The sequence below is a fragment of the Falco naumanni genome, chromosome 9, assembly GCF_017639655.2.
Source record: "Falco naumanni isolate bFalNau1 chromosome 9, bFalNau1.pat, whole genome shotgun sequence".
Lineage (NCBI taxonomy): Eukaryota > Metazoa > Chordata > Aves > Falconiformes > Falconidae > Falco > Falco naumanni.
Genome location: NC_054062.1, coordinates 40452205 through 40464755, shown reverse-complemented (window position 1 = coordinate 40464755; position 12551 = coordinate 40452205). Strand labels below are relative to the sequence as shown.

At 39.3% G+C, this 12551-nt stretch overlaps 1 protein-coding gene across 6 annotated transcripts in view; it reads right to left on the bottom strand.

The window, feature by feature from the left end:
* BMPR1A (bone morphogenetic protein receptor type 1A) overlaps positions 1-12551 on the bottom strand; it is an 84625-nt gene that overhangs the window by 46449 nt on the left and 25625 nt on the right. The gene's annotated exons all lie outside the window — the stretch shown is intronic.

Below are 12551 nucleotides of genomic sequence, written 5' to 3'. Positions count from 1 at the left end.
CAGCTATCCAAAATGCTTAATTATTAATGGATTACTTTTTCAAAATATTTAGTGCCATTCTTGATGGCATCTTCCAGAGAAGTGCTATCAAGGACAAAATAATAAAGTTAATGAATAAATTATTCAATTTAATAGAACTTGGTCTACTACAACGACCACAAGAAGCACAAACAAATTCAAATGTACAGAGCCTCACAGTGCTGGTCACTAGTTACACATTAAATCCAGATTTATCTGGAAATTTTTCCAAGTGTTCTGACAAAATCTGGAATCTTCATATACTAATAACTCAGAAATACCAGCACCCAAACTGGGAAAAGAAAAATCTGAATTACATGAATATACAAATTAAATAGCTAACCCAGAGGACTGTAAATTTTCTGCCATTGGCAAGTCCCAGGGAACAATCAGAATATCTAAGCTGAGCCGATTTAAACCTCATTCCGTGTGCATGTGGGGAGGGAAGAGCTACCCCACTAGCACAGGGCAGAGGGCAGGAACCAACAGCCATGAGCAGGACAGACAGGAGGGTCTCAGAGTGGCAAAGCTCAAGTCAGACTGACTTACCTTGAAGAGGAAACTGTACTCAGGCTGTGGATTCCTTTTTCTTGTCTTCCCACTTATCTCTAGATCCTGCTTCCCTTCTATAGCTCCAGTTCCTCCAGCTCCAGGACCACATCCAACTCACTCCCTCACCTGTCTCTTCTTTTGACACTAAAAACTTCCCTGGCACTTGACTCTCCCTGCACTCTGTTCCTCCAATTCATTCCCCCTTTGCCCCAGTTGCCTCACCAGTTTTCAGCTGAATTACTTTATTCATTTTAGATTCTCTCTTCTTGCTACTTGTTACAGTTGAGGAAATATGCCAAAATCTGAGAAAATTGGAGGGTTGGGTGGGTGCGATATGGAACTTTCACACCTTCAGTATGAATTAGAAATTTCACAGCAGAGTAAGACACCAGAGGTAGATGAAGGGTATTCCTGATGTAGCTATAAACATCCAGTACTCCCACCGATCTATAGCTGAATAAGCACAGCAGCTTTTTACCCCAGAACCAGACAGGAAAGGTTGGCATGCAGGAAATCTGCAATTGCAGGAAGACAGAATGCTCAGGAGGGCTGCACATTTAAATGAAAATTGACTTACCACAGCTTTTCAAAACAGAAGGGTGCCAATGGCAAATCTTTGTGCTATTAGACAGCTCTAGCTCAGGTGTGCATTTTAAATGCAAAATTATATGTATTTATGGAACATAACCTTGGAAAAGTAACTTTAATTAGAGTAACATAACAGTTAAAGTAATTTAATTGCAATTAAGTACATGATCATACAAGGATTCATTGGTACAGACTATGGGTTAAATAGTTCTCCATTCACTCCAGCTTCCAGTTACTTCTTTCCTGCTGTTTTACTTCCTTCAGCCACCAGTGCCTCACTTCTGCAGGGTTAGCTGTTCAGCTAATTATACCTTTAACCCGATTCATGAAACGGAACTTGTTTTAAAGTTTCTGTAAATTCAGATCATGTCACAGACATGGGCTAGGGTGATACTGTACAAACAGATCAGAAAAAAAACAGGGCAAATAACCTCATGCATCTGAGATTTGGGGTGGGAGCAAAGTGGAGGAGAACAGCAGGTGATGCTAGCAACCTGTCCCTCTATGCAGTATCAAGAGTTCCCGGCTAGCTGAAGGCTCTGTTAACCATAGACGGGAGAGGTTTCAGAACCAGAATTATTAATTTTCAGGCATACTATAGTCCTAAACAAAGTTTTTTGTTAGAAATCTATGCACAAAGAAAATACATTGCAGGTCCTGATAACAGTCTAGAAGATGCTCCAACTAACAGTCTCACGACTACCACTAGAAAATTTATCTAGAGTTGCTGTAAGCTAGAAAGAGTTTGCAAAATAGTGACTATACCGCTTTTAGAAGTCTACTATAGCTGTGAAATTTGAGTGGAATTTTAAAGGGAAAGCAGCCATACCAAATTTCCAAATCCTACTTCAAAATTCATGTCCAAGGATATGAATTTCTTGAGGAAAATCTTTTCAACAAATCTACATGTGAGAAAAACCTCTTATCATGCTGGGAAAAGGAAACATCATACCACCTGCAGTACATTTCAGTCTTGTCTGTAGAACAGTGAAGGTATATGAGCAAGAACATCTTACTGAACAAACAACCCTTCCAAATTCAATGGGACTCTTAAAAGAAATAAAATGTATTGGCTGAACAAACAATATCATTTTCCAGCCTCTGGACACCAAGTTTTCCAGGTAGCAAGATGGGAAAGAAGAGCCTGAAATACGGCTCAAGCACATTTATCCAATCCTTGAGGCAAACTAGCTCAAAATAGTTCAAAAGTAAAAATATACCTCCATGAAAACTAATTTTTAACATTATTTTTATGTCTGCATTCCCTTGAGTTTTAATAAACAATCACCAAGTTATTCTTGCAAGATATTAAAAATGCAAGGAGTAACACAATATTCCAGCACTTCATGTCATACCGTTCCTCACATCTGTATTACAGTGGTTTGGCCTTTCTATATATTTGGTCAAAACTCTCAACTTAGTTCAGGATACCTCTTACCTTTCCAGCACTTCCAGGTTGCCCTTGGAAAGCCTAGATTTTGTTTTCTTTATCGATTACTGCATGGAACCTTTATGGCAGAAAAAACTTGTAATCATTTGTGGGAAGGTTTACAGAACTTCAGAAATACTACCTTGGAATACTTGATGAAACCAAGATACCACATATAAATAATACAGACTTAAACACCAACTGGTCAATTTAAGTAGTTATCTAACCTGGCCAGTTGTTTGTGCAGGCAGGTAGAACAACCACCGCTGCCATTAATGCAAAATCTCTTGATTGATGATTCATTTCTACTCTGGCAGAAAATACAGGACAAATCCATACAATAATAATAAAAAATAATAAATATATATACATACAACTGCTTTTCTTTAAGGCAAGTCTTCCTCTTTTTAGGAAAAATTTCTTCTCTATCAGAGGCATGCAACTTTCTTCTTACAGACAGAATTTTTATTTATTTCATGAACATTATTAGACATAAGTTAAATCAATGGACTAGGCCTAACACATTGATATAATTTTTTTCCAGAAGAGACAGTGGTTCTTCCAGGTCCTTAAAGAACTTGTCTGCTCAGGAGGTATCAGAGGACTCTGCATGTCACATCATTTGGTCCCTTTACACATGAGGAAAGAATCTGTACCCTAGAGCAACCTGACCTTTTTCTTCTGAGGCCTTACAACCATGCAAGCTCACACAGACAGGACACCCTGAATGGGCAATATCTGAAGGACCGACACACTACTTAAATGGTCAGGCACTCTCCCTGCCCTTGTTACATATTTCTTTCATCACCTTGAGTTCTGCACCGAGATATATAACACAAAGTCTTCTACACAACCAAGCTCCTGATAAATCATTGCCCCAAGGCATATCTAGAAGTATTAGAATACAAATAAATTCTCAAGTAAGGCAGGACGATGCAGTACCCGACAGACAAGACTGGATGCATCTTCCAGAATGACATGAACCTGCATAAATCACAACGCACCATACTCTCCACAGCATCTAGTGACACAAGGAATTAATTAGTGGGGCCATGTGAATCCAGACATAGACCTTCTTAGACTCCATAATGAAAGTCTGCCTCAGCAGTAGGGCCAGAAAATTCCACCAGGCTTTCACTTTGTCTTGGCAGATAGAATTGCCTATAGTAGAAAGAGTTTAAACCTCCCGATTTCTTAGAGGATACCTTTAATATTTTATTTTGGCATACCTAGCTACATCATCTGGAGTCATCTGAAGGACTCCACAGCCTGCTGTGCTGTGAGGGCAGGCTCCGTGCTTCCAGCAAAGCTGCAGTATTCGTCTCTGTATTCTTACAGGTTCTTTGCCCAGTGAGCCAGTAGAAGCTGAAAAATCAGCTGACGCTCCATACTTTGGGGCTAAAAGGAATCTGACAATAGCTCGTTGTTAAAACAAAAACAGTTATATAGTAGGCCACCCTCAAAGGCAATCCCATCATCCTGCAGCACTGGTGATGCATCAAAGCCAAACAGTTCATTCAGCGTGGAGAGGTCAAGTCAGAATCTGACTTGCCAAGCTTTGTCAAAAAACAACCGGGCTAAAGCCTTTGCTGTCCAGCTCCTTCTTTCATCATACACCACAGCTCTCCAAGTATCCAAAACAGTTCTCTAAAAAGTACTTCTGCTTTCCAAGATAGATCTAAAACTCAGCTGGTTTACCTCAGTGTTGTAGGTACCCAAGTCAAAGCTCCTCCATTTGCAATCTGAAATTCCTCTCAGGATACTGAAGACAGACTGCCCCCCCTATTAAGAGTCTTCTGCTGCTTTTGACATTCCTGGAAACATAAGGCTAGCTGTGATACCATGGACTGATTTCACAAGCCTTCCCGAGGTCGAAAAAATTATCAAAAAAATACCCAGGCTCCATGCTATTTAGCCATCAGGCAAATTTCATAGCCAAATTTCACAGTATGCATCAGACCCTCGCTAGACTCTACTCGCCACCTGGCTAATAGGTTGCCTTGCGTGGATGGAAGCAACAATAAAATCTGATCATTTGGCACACAGACCCAGATGTGCGCATTCTTATCGTAATACTGATCCTGGGAATGTTGCCCAGACTTCAATTTCTCTCTGACAAAAGAGCCAATGAAACCTAGCTCCTGCCTGTCCCACAGGACATATTAGACCACATTCTGATAGGCAATCCTCTTCTTCCTCCCCCTAAAATTCCTGCAAAAGGTCAAGTATTTCTTCAATTTGTCTTTTTACAGAGTAATTCAAACAGTGAGAAACATTTTCAGGAACTCTTTGATTTTGGGAAAAAAAAAAATAATTAAAAAAATGTTCTGCCACAACTTTAAAGTCCCATGGTCACAGGTACTATGAAAATTCTACAGAGCAAACAAGATCCCAAAACTGCACTAATGTTCTATTACATTGACTTACACCTCCGAACGCATGTGTAGGATTAATGTTTGGTTTCTCTGGTTTTTAAATTGAACCATACTGCCATGGGTTGGATGCCAGGTACCCAGCAAAGCAGCTCCTCAGCTGATCAGGGGAGAGAAAACGTAACAAAAGGTCCAGGGGTTGAGATAAGGACAGGGAGATCACCCAGCAACTACTGTCACAGGCAAAACAGATTTTACTTTGGGAAAAATTGTTTTAATTTATTACCATTCAAAACAGAGTAGGATAATGAGAAAATAACTACATCTTAAAAAAACCTTCCCCCCCACCCCTCCCTTCTTCCTGGGCTCAACATCACTCCCAATTTCTCTACCTCCTCCCTGCCAGCAGTGCAAGGGGACAGGAATTGGGGTGTGGGGGTGGTGTCCTCGCCCTGCCCTGCTCCAGCGTGGGGTCCCTCCCGTGGGAGACAGCTCTCCACAAACCTCTCCAATCTAAGTCCTTCCCATGGGCTGCAGTTCTGCACATGCTGCCCCAGCCAGGGTCCCCGCGGGGTCACAGCCTCCTGCGGGCACCCCCCTGCTCTGGTGTGGGACCCTCCCGGGCTGCAGGTGGGGATCTGCTCCTCCATGGACCCCCATGGGCTGAGGGCACAGCCTGCCTCACCGTGGGCTGCACCGCGGGCTGCGGGGGAACCTCTGCCCCGGTGCCTGGAGCCCCTCCTGCCCCTCCTGCGTCACCTGGGGCTGCAGGGCGGCTGCTCTCACACAGTCTCACTCCTCTCTCCAGCTGAAGTTGCTGTTGCACAGATTTTTTCCCTTCTTACACGTATGTTATCCCAGAGGCACTGCGCTGTTGCTGATCGGCTTGGCCTTGGCCAGCAGCGGGTCCGTCCTGCAGCCAGCTGGCACTGGCTCCATCATCTTCTCACAGAAGCCACCTTTGTAGCCCCACTGGCTACCAAAACTTTGCCTTGCAAACCCAATACACATAGCCAAGCTGAATCATACTAAACACAGCTTGTGGGGTTGGTAACTTCTGACAAGGTATGGAGGTGACAGGAACGCATAGCTGGGAATGAGAAAACCTTTCCAAGGAGATCACTGCCTTCAGCAAACCACTAAGTCAGAGCCATCATCTCAACAGCTCTGAACACATGGAAGCATGACAGCATCTTTAAGGAAATCAGGAGACACCTTAGACACATCCCTCCTCCCCAAAAGGTTAAAGGCCTTCACCATGAGCAGACTTACCAGGTAACTTAAGTTTTCTTGCAGAAGATAACGTGGACTACACTAACATTCAAAAGAGTAAAACAACCATCCTGGGGGAACGAACACATGTGCTGGAGCTCAGAAAATTATGATATGAGATATGAGAATACAAACACACCTAGACAATTTTGGCGGTTTGGACAGCTTTAGTACTAAGAGTCCTTACAATTAATGTCCTTCTAAAAATCATAAAACCACTTATTTATTAGCTCAAAAGTGTTCCTCCCCAAAAGCAAAATAAACACCTATGTCTCTGTTGTAACTTGGTCTGTCACAACAGAACATTCAAAGCCTAAATGCTTTCCCCTATTGGGGCTGACAGACTGTTGAAGGTCGGTCACCAAGCATTTTAGTTGTCAGTAATGAGAACTATTTTAAAAGAATATGGAAACCTTAAGGTCTAGAACTCAGCAGCTGGCACAGGGACAGAGCTGAACATTTTTTTTTTTCCCCTGGAGCTGTAAAAATGCACATATTCTATTAAATGGCCTGTAGTGAAACCAAAATCCTATCAGCATTAGAGGCACAAAAGCACAGAATTCTTGCCTCGCTCAATAAAATCTGTTTTAAGTTCTGCTAAAACATATAAACCTTAAAATTTGCATTTGTTTACACCATTGTAAAGTAAAATGAAAGGATCAGTCAACTGTCATTAAATCTTAAAATTGGCAGCAGCTATAAATGCAAGGGAAGCACATTTAGATTTAATTCATGCAGTGTGTATCATATCAGGAACATACAGAAGACCATTCAGATTTATACACAAAACCCTAAATGTAGGCTTCTATTGATATAACCCCTGGTGATTAAAAAAACACAATGCATACTTTATTTTCAGTAACTCATTAGTCATTCTTTAATCAACACTAAAATTTTATTAAAACATGTTGCAAAGTGTTTTCCTTCAGACTGGCTACGACTTATCAATACTGCTTTGGGAAAAACTGACTACAAGGATGCTCAAATAGGAAGATGGGGTGGCTTAGAATGCTGCAAAAGATCCATCCATCCTTTGGAGATTCCAGCTGTTGACAATCATCTATATAAGGATATATAAATATATAAAGTTTGGTTCCCAGTAGGCCCATCTATATTCCCCAGAATACAACCTCATTTCTGTGAAATAGTGATAGGACGTTTGGAGAATAACCAAACTCCCCCCCCAAAAAAAGTCTTTAGAGGAAACAAGCAAGCACAGGAACGTTTTGCTGGCAACAGCTTTTAGCTAAAGATAAAAGACATGACATCCAGTCTCTTGCTCTCTAGAAGTCACTACCTATACAATACTGTATAACAAAAAGAAAGGCATTTAAAAATATTTCAAATTATTCTAGTCAGCTTGAGAATTCCCTTAGTCCAAGTGTAGCATCTAAAGTTTAGGTATTTCTGTAGTCGATACATTAGATGCTTTTGGATCTAACTTCAGAAAGTCATAACCCGATATTCTTCTAATGAACAATGTTCCACTAAAGGAATATTCTGGCTTTCCGCAATTAAGTGATGTTACAGAAACAACTGTAATTCTTTGGAGACACAGAACTAAATGTTTTACCATTTTTTTTTGTAATTTCATTGTACCAAATAAACCCTTCTATATGTCAGGAAAAGTGAAAGAGTGCTTTATAATCCAGAACACCATATGAAATTACCTTGGTAGCATTTGATTTTATCTGATCTAAAGTGGACTGAACTTTGACTCAGCTGTTTAAAAAACCAAGGTAGTACTCTTCCCTGATACAATAAGACAAATTTATTATTCAGTCAGCTATTATTTCCACCCCCTGAAAACAGAAGTAGTCTTTTTGTTTGCATAGAAGAAGTTACACATTACAAAAAATATTTACAACAACTCAAAATAAAGATATAATTATGGTATCTTGTACCAGTATGGAAGTCTTGTACTAGGGAATTATTCCTGTATACCTGGTCCCTGAAATTACTTCAAACATTGTTATTTCAAAAAAAAATAAATTAGAAATATTAGAAGAAAAAACCAATGTAATAAAAACAAACCAGATACTGCTAAAGTACCCATTTACTCATTAGTATCTTAAAAAATACGACCATAAAAAATTTCCATCATTACCACCTGCATTATGATACAGAACTCAGTTTGCAAGTCTGAACTCAGGCCACCACAGCCTCAACTTCTGCTTCAGCTGAGGTGAACAGGTTAGAGTAAGGCAATGCTGCATCATATGGGAAGTAACACACACAGGTCATTCAATTTAGAAACTAAGCTGCTCAAAAGTCCTCAGCCGTTTTGGCTATTAAACCTAACAATTATACATCCAGAACACTGGAATGTTATACCGCCCATAGTTCTTTGGCCACCAGATCATGGGCCCTTTCAACTCAACCTAAGATGTCTAACGAAAGATTAGTAAAAAAAATTCTACAAACAGAAAAGGCCTGAAGGGCACAGACACACACAGGGCAGGAAAATTCAGCACCAAGTTCTTTGACATGATGTATTGTTACCTACATATCCATTCTGGCCTCCTATATTTACTACCGATTTATATATTAAAAGTAATGGTAAAGAATTCCAGTTCATCTCATCTCTAATTCTCTGCTACAAATGCACGGGGCTGCTGGTGCCCTTATGAAGGACCTGAAAGAAACTAAGCCTTTTTTTTTTTTTTAATTATTATTTTAAATTGTGGCATATACTGGTGGCACACCACTCACAGAGAACAATACGCATGTCTACTGGTTAACGGCCCAGGAACAGGTCCATTTTATATAGCAAAACCCACCTTCTCAGAACAAACACTGTAAAAGATGGGCTGTATCCTGGAAAAAAAGACTTTAAAAAGAAGGGCTAAATTAACTGCATAGTTTCTTTAGCCAGGAAGAAGTTTTTGTAAGCAAAGCTCTACAGGCACCAGAGGTGTGCTAACCACCAGAGCTAAAACACACCGTTGTCATCTGCTTAAGCCTGCTAAAAATTCCGACACACTTGGTATTCTGCACATGACTTTAAACACTCTGGCAGTGCTGATGTACACTAACAAACTTAACTGACAGGCACCTTCCTTCAGACACATGTTAATATACTAATATAGAAGTTAAAGCATCACCCTAGAAATTGTGAATGAACAGGGTGAGTCAAGATAGACTTGATGAATACAAGTGATTATTCTCTACTGTACTTGCTAAAGACATGTTACTTTACAGAGATGAGCACAAGGCTCATGAAGGAAGGGGCAAAAGGGAGAAAACAGAAATAAATTGTTTTTTAGCCAATTAAGCATACTTGGAGGAGAAGACTCCTGAAATATGACCATACATTTTAATACAAGCTTTATAGCAAAATACACTCAAAACGAGAAGTCATTTTGTTCTTGGAAGGTACAGAAAGTAGGTTAGACTTCACATTAGAATAACATATAAGCTTTTCCAACAACACTGAGACACACCACCAGGGAAATACGTACATTTGTGATAGATGCATTGTTCAATATTTTTTTTTTGTAAATTTCATGTTTATTTTAGTTCTGGAAAGCTTGCCCTGCTGCAAGAAACTTAAGATACTTGACATGTTCACTTTAATGTAACTTCTAACAAAAAAAAAGGAAAAAAACCCAAACCCTGACACTAGCAGCTTTTTCTATTTAGTGAAGGCACAAGAGCCAGCAGCTGACATTTGAATCTCATCTTAATTCAAACAGGAAATACACTTTAAAGAGTTATCAATTACAGACTGATTCACCCATGACTCAGTGGATTCTCCATTGCGAGAAGACTGCTAAAGGCATACTAGATATACTACAGTTAAGTGCATTTATAGCACACTGGGGTAGGCACTTATGTGGGTTTCCTTCTGCCCTCAAGTCCACAAACTGAGAACAGTCTCAAATAGAATTCTTTAAACCTGAAAATGACACACACATCTGCTCAGACTAACCCAAGCAGAGCTCCTCACTTCAGGACCACTTTGGATTTAGTGGAGACAGAGATCCATTGCACAGAGCACGGACCATCACAGGAAGATCTTTTATCTTTCCAGCGCTGTCCCATTTGTTGTTAATTAATAATATTTAAACTTTAAAAAAAAAAAACCTTTGAAAAAAATGGAAGTACAGCTATTTCAGATGTATACACTATCACAACCTGTAGCATTTATGAAAAAGCTAAAACAAGTCTTACAGATACACTTTACAATATTAATTATCCTAAGTAATTGCTGCACCGTTATTATTTTCTGGGATATTCTAAGGAAAGGAAAACAGCATCCTTGCAAGTTCCCTTATGTATTTCATTTCCTAGCCAAGTAAGAGGAGAATACAATTCTTATTTTAACTAAGTAAAAATGCAAAAACGAGTTCAAATATACAGGTAACCTCTGTCTCTCTCTACACTGAGAATCATCTGTAACCTATTAAACTGTCAAGCAAGGATCAGGGTTAAGCGAAATAAAAGAACCAGCAAAGTGTTTAACATTGGTAGTTTCTCTATAGGCTATGCTAAACCTCTATATGAACCTTAGCTGATTTAACACTTTAGATGCATGACATTTTATAAAATCATACGTGCAAAAGTGCAGGTAAATATTTTACTTACTATCCTTAGTTTACAGAGCAGCTATCTCTTTCTCCTAAGCAACTACAGAAATATAAAATAGCAATCAATACTGTGAAATTTAGGGGAAGGCAACAGAGACTTTCATGTATGGCTGTCAGATTATTTTATCTCACATTTCTGTGTTCCAACCTTCTGTAACACTGAACACAGGCTATACATAGCACTGCTCAAAGATTCAGCAAGAAAAGGGCCTAACTGCAGATGAGCACCTCTGGGGCTCTAAAGTAATTCAGCCTCATGAAGGTGTATGCTCAAGTGACAAACTTGCATGGGACTTACAAACCTCACCAACAGGAGCATTCCTTGGAAAGCTTTCATACTTTAAATAGATAATAACAATGCAACCGAAGCATCAGTCTTCAGATAGGCCTTTTCAGCATACCATCATCCCCACCAAACCAGAAAGCCATTGAATTTCCTTACTCCTTGCTGAAACAGATTTCAGCCCTCTAACGACTTACTGGAAATTCAGCAATCCCTGTTTGACAAGAATGCCAGACACTTCTAAGTGCTGATAGATTTCAACACTGGATAGTTTCCAAGAGTATTCATTGAAAATAGAAAAGAATCCCAATTCAGGGTAGCAGCTTCCTTATTCAGGTGAAGAAAGGTGAAAGGCTGTCCAGAAGCAAATCGAAAGTAAACAGATAAAAGTCAGTTTTTCCTGAAGTGTTGTATAAAGCATTGATTATTTACATTTTGCCTCTGTGTTCTTTTTACAGCAAGGCATATCAATTAAAGCTCCCATATGTATACCATATAATTAGAGAAGATTATAAAAGGAAGATACATATACACACTATCATGACCACTTTTGCCTGTTCAAATCTGAAAAGCAATTGCTGGAACAAACAACTGCAGGAAAAATATACAGGTTACAGGTTTACAAAGTAAAAAATTACATGTCTTACAAAGCCAAGAAGGAACAAACTCAACATTCCAATGTTTTTAAATGTAAAAGAACTTATATACGTACCCTTCCTTATAAACCACTGAACATTAGGAAGGATGAAACAACCTTCCACATTTTTGTAAGTAGCTTTGAAAATGACAAAAATTGACACAGAATTACGTCGCAATGCAGCAGCAGGCTCCATTTATAGGAGTGCCTTTCACATTGCCCCATGGAAGTACAGAGCCTTTCTAACTATCAGCCCTGACAATTCAACCCAGGTTCAAAACCTGGTTACTTTCTTGCGATTGTATTAACAGTGGGAGACTGCAAAAGAAAGTATGTACCCCAGATATGTTCCTGCATTTACTTCAAGTGATTTATTGAAGTATACATGACTGCAAGTCAGGAAACAGCTTTCAAGCACATGAGGAAAATTAGAAAGTCTGACCTGGTTCTGTTGGCTCTAGAAGAGTCACAAGATAAAACAATAAAAGTTACTAAAGTGAGCAGAAATAAATGAGCAGGTTTAAACAGAAGTTCTGCTGAATAGAAGCAGTACTCTTGCACATTCCTTCTCATATTAGTATGTTCTCAAAACTAAAATAGAACAAATATTTGAGTATATTTAAACAGAACCACACAACAGTTCCATAACAAGCTTACAGCTCTTTATATTTAAAAAGAAAACAGAACTTGAAAGATCTAAGCAATGCAACTAAATCTTGATCAAAGAAGCATGCAATCATATTCTGGCAGTCACTAAAGCAGATGCCTGCTATTAGTATAACATAAGCATCTCCATAATGCAACTCATCCT